Raw genomic sequence first — 5,181 nt, forward strand, 5'->3', positions numbered from 1 at the left:
GCCCACCGACTGGACCAGAGGAGTCATCCTGCCCTTCTGGAAATGCAAGGGCGACAGGCTTGTCTGTGGAAACCACAGAGGCATAACCTTACTCTCCATCCCGGGCAAGGTCTTTACCAGGATCTTGCTCAGCCGTGCCCTTCCAGCAATCAGAAGCTGCCGCCGTCCCCAGCAGGCTGGCTTTATGCCCAACCGCTCCACAACAGACCACATCTCTGCCGTCCGTTTGCTGATAGAAAAGACCCGTGAATTCCGTAAAGATCGCCATCTATATATCGGATTCATTGATCTGAAGGCCGCCTTTGACACCGTCTGCCACTCTTCACTGTGGAACATCCTCCAAGCTCTCAGAGCACCACCCAAGATCATAGCCCTGTTCAAGCTGCTCTACAGCAACGCAGAGAGCTGTGTCCGTATCAACGGCATTGACTCCGACTGGTTTGCTATCTCCAGCGGCGTTCGCCAAGGCTGTGTGGCTGCTCCCGACCTTTTTAATTGCATCATCGACCATCTGATGTTCAGGGTTAGTGAGCGCATCCCCGGAGTGTCTTTCGGCAACTACCACCTGACTGACCTGGAGTATGCTGACGACACCATCATTCTCAGCACTTCCTTCAGCCAGCTGAGAGACGCTCTGGGCATTTACAGCGAAGAGGCAGCGCGGCTTGGCCTGCAAGTGAGTTGGACGAAAACCAAGTTCATGTATGTCGGTGATGGACCAGATCCACCTCCCATCCAAATTGGTAGCGACATCGTAGAGCCTGTCAAGAGCTTTGTATATCTGGGGTCCATGGTGACAGACAATGGGGACCTAAAACCAGAGATTCTCCGCAGAAGAGCCCTGGCAGCATCTGCTCTGCAGTCTCTCTGGAAACCACTCTGGCGGCACCAGACCATCGCACGCAAGACGAAGCTCCGCATCTACAACCTCGCCGTACTCCCTATCCTGCTTTATGGCTCAGAAACATGGCCCCTGAACGACACCCTGGCCACAAGAATCGATGGTTTTGATAGCAGGGCTCTCAGAACCATCGAGAACATCAGGTGGCCCCAGCGAGTCTCCAATAAAGAGCTCAGAGCCCGCACGTGCCAGCCCCAAGCATCTTCCTTGGTCGCACAACGCCGCACCCGCTGGTTTGGCCATGTCCTTCGTCTACCACCAGACCATCCGACACGAGCCATTCTCCAGTTTGACCCAAAGGCCGCAGGCTGGAGACGACCACGAGGGAAACCCCGCACTCGATGGCTCGACGTCGTTGCGGGCGACCTCCAACAACACGGAGTTGCCGTAGAGGATGCAGAACAGCTGGCACAAGACCGCCAGCATTGGAAAAACTTGGTTCATCTGGTCGGCTCAACGCACAGGGACGGGACCCCCCGACCTTCGCTGGAGCAATAAGTAAGTAAGTAAGTAGTGGCCAGCCCAATGCCTGGATTTCGATCCAATCGAGAACTTGTAGGGTAAAATTAAAAAAATGCTGTTTGTGAAGCAAAACCAAGAAATGTAAATCAATTGTGGAATGTTGTTAAGAAATCATGGGGCGGAAAAACAACTGAAAAGTGCCACAAGATGGTTGGCTGAGTCCCATTCTTCGCACTTTCACTCGCTATGTGCCCTAGTCACTCGGTTTGCGCGTTCACGTGAAAATGGGGTGTGTCCCGATACTCTCAAGTCCGAGGCAGAAGTGACCTCAAACCATGTCGTAACCACTTCAAGACCGAGGGGGCTCCCTACCTCACTTGGCGGCGAAGTGACTACCCAGAAGGCTTTGCGAATTCTCAATATCAACAAACATGCCCGGAAAGGAACCGCACAAATGTAAGTAGTTTTCCACAACCACGCATGTATTTGCAACAAAATATATTGAGATATCTTAGTTAGACGTAAATGCAATAGAAAATCGTATTTTCGCGTTAAAACATGAACATTGCAAAATCGCTACTTTACGAAGTGCACAAATCTACCAAGGGAGCTGCCAAAAAATAATCTTCACGCTACAAACTCTAAAGTAGGATAACTGTGCAGAAAATCACGGTTCAGCCCATCCCTGTTTGTATCTTAAACGAGTCGTGCTATTACATCTACATGGCCAGTCGCTAAAGGAGCATAGTCAGAATAACGTTCTGGACATACGCGCTTGTTTACTGCACACAATTTCGGGTGTCGTGTTTTATTTACAATATGATTATTTCATGTGAGATCAGAATGCATTAGTTTTCATCATGCATTATGAGTAATGTCTCCGAATTTCACGTGGAAATACAGTTGAAACAAATTACTATCACACAGTCCACTGCCTTCTCTGTAAACACATATTAAGTAAACTAATTACCTTCTCAAAATGTTGTCCAAATGTGGAGACAATTCTAAAGCATATGTGATGCTGGCCAATAGAAGGCTCTTACAGCCATAAGAATAACATGTCAATTTTGTGTATCTATTCACTATCAAATAATTATCCAGAACACATCCTATAATTTCTCACATCAACTTGTTGAGCATCCTATACACAGTTGTTTTTGTGCAATACACAAGCATTAAGTAATTCTTGTTTTTTCCACCCAACCTAAAGGCCAATGTAGAACGTCCCGTGGAAGAGCTGGCCACCATCACAGCTACCACGCCATCCACACCAACGGGCACGTCGTTGGCATCTTCTAATCCGGCGCCAAACCCCAAATCACCCAGAAGAAAAAGGAAGCACGATACACTCCTTGACTTTTTGAAAGCGGAGTCTGCCGGAGTGAGGAAAAGGCTCGAGGAAACTGTGGCCAAAACTGAGCGGTTCCCGTCCTTTTTGGGAAGCTCGTGGACAAATTTCCAGAACAGTGACATCCCTGCAATGTTTCCCTTTGTTTTATAAAAGGAAAATATTTTATTTTATTAAGAACTCAATGAACTTCCAGTTTGTGTTTTCCAGCTTTATGGAAGTATTGGTATATTTTTGTTACAATTTGTGACATATTATTTATTTACTATTAAGTATTTCGGCCCAATGTGATTTTGTTTTTCTGAAAGTAAACTATTATTTAAACTGGAGTGATTTGTAGTTGTTTTCTGTCCAACAGTCACATAGTTCACACACAGTATCTCACATCATTATGAAATAAACCACCAAGGTGTTACTCAAAATAAAGATGTTTATTGAATAGTAATGCAGAAAAGCACGGAATGCAAATGTGGGTCTGACTTCCAAAGCCTAAAACATGGCTTTTGGGCAATTTATTCCATATTAACTGTGGACAATTCTGTGTATGGTGGACCTGGGAACCCTGAAGACCCGTGACACCACACGGTAGGACAGAGCGTGGGCCAGCCAGTACACGTAGATCAGGACCTCCAGCCATGGCCCTGTTCCCTCTTTAGCAGCTCCTGCAGGGCCCACATGACCTTTTTGCTCAACCTTAAGTCCTGAATGAGTTTTGACTTCACATCGAACCATAAGCACAGGATGGGAACATTCCTGTCCAACCTGTCCACGCTTATGGGACAGCCACTCTGGAACACAATAGATAACAAACAATTTAGACATAAATGTGGGCATAGATGATGTAAGCATCATGAAAAAATGTTGAAATGACCTTTTTTATATCCAATGACAACTCTTTTGAATTAAATTCCTTATGAACTAAGGTTTTTGGGTCGTACAGGGAAGTTTGGTGACGATATTATGTCAGCTTAAGGGTCAGGTGGACTGTTCTTGTGTTTGTTTACTTTTCATCATGTCACACACTAAAGACCCTACTATATGTCATAAAATGGCATTAAGATACTAATAAGTAGATTGCCATTTATGTCTACACAAACATAAGGTATTATGTGAACGTGCATTGTATGTTAACTTTTTACTGTATTTGACCGAACGGGTCATTTTTTTTAATGAGTGTACGTACCTTGTAAAGATGAATCAGCACTACATAGCGCCGAAGCTGTCTTCAGTATAGCACATTTCTCCTCCGTTGATTGGAGACACGGAAAAGATGATGAGCTTTCAGGCAATCGGTAATAACACAGCTGTAGCGGGCATTTTTAACGTTGCACGAACTCTCCAACTGACACACTACAGGTTGAGACTCGAGTTGTTTACATGTGACGTAGACCAATACGTCACTGAGGTCTACAGCCAATTAATATTACCGCCATCTCCTGGACAGGGGTGGAACCTTGCAAGTCTTGTCCAAACCATCTCCACTTTGCACTCAACTCGCGGAGGGCACTCCTCTATCGAGGGACCTCACTGGAGGGATCTCAGGGCCGAGTGAGAGAAATGGGATTGGGCCAACGTTGACTCTATGCCACACAGATGTGAAGCAGTTGTAAAAAACTGTGGTCATGCAACTAAATATTAGAATTGCTACAATTGTTTTGGAAATACATAATAGTTTTGAGTTTGTACAGTCAACAGCAGACACTGCTATTTGTTTAAACACACCTCTTTGAACTATTCGCCCAATTGCACAGCCTTCGGAGCACGCCTATTATAAATGCTGGTTATTGTTTGTTTTCTGAGAATCTACAGCACCTACGGTTAAATTTTTTGACATGTAACAATAAAAAATATACTAAAACCCGAGATGTTATTATTAGTCACACTGCACTGCTATTATTTTGAACAGCACTGCACTTTGGGGGTTGTTGGTCATTACTTTGTTTTTTTTCTGTCCTGATTTGCTGGGTTGATGCTTTCTCCAGGCAAGAGACCAGCTCTCTGAGTTCCGGTTCTTCTCCTGCCAGTCCAGCAATATCATCAGAAAAACAGAGGCTAGTGACGTTCTGTCCCCTAAAGCTGATTGTATCTTCCTGTTGGTTCAGGGCTTTGGTCATGATCTTCTCCAGGAAGATGTTGAATAAAGTTGGAGGTAGAATGCAGCCTTGTCTCGCACCAACTTTGGTTTGAAACCAAGCTCCCATGGTACCTTTGATCTGTACTGCACTGTTGGCATTGCCATACAGCTGTTGAATTGTTTAAACTATTTTCTGGCCCATGGGTGTTTTTCTTCCGCATGGTGGCCCTCAGGGTGACCATACACTGTTAAATGCCTTTTTGAAATTCACAAAGACATGAAAGAGGTTTCTCTATTGTTGTCTGATGATGTCTGATGCGCTCGGAAAATGCCGGTCTACTTGTGACTCCGAGAGCCAAGAAGTCTGCAGGCTTGAGAGCGTTCTCAATCCGGGCC

The 5,181-nt window shown here is 45.3% G+C and overlaps 1 long non-coding RNA gene across 1 annotated transcript; it reads left to right on the plus strand.

The window, feature by feature from the left end:
• The first annotated feature begins 1,593 nt into the window (after positions 1-1,593).
• Positions 1,594-3,040, plus strand: LOC148372253 (uncharacterized). The gene is made up of 2 exons (XR_015849652.1): positions 1,594-1,819; positions 2,574-3,040. It is a non-coding gene; the product is annotated as an uncharacterized LOC148372253 (long non-coding RNA).
• The last annotated feature ends 2,141 nt before the right edge of the window (positions 3,041-5,181 follow it).

The sequence above is a fragment of the Urocampus carinirostris genome, chromosome 2 (genome assembly GCF_059441175.1).
Source record: "Urocampus carinirostris isolate Australia breed hairy pipefish chromosome 2, RoL_Ucar_1.0, whole genome shotgun sequence".
NCBI lineage: Eukaryota > Metazoa > Chordata > Actinopteri > Syngnathiformes > Syngnathidae > Urocampus > Urocampus carinirostris.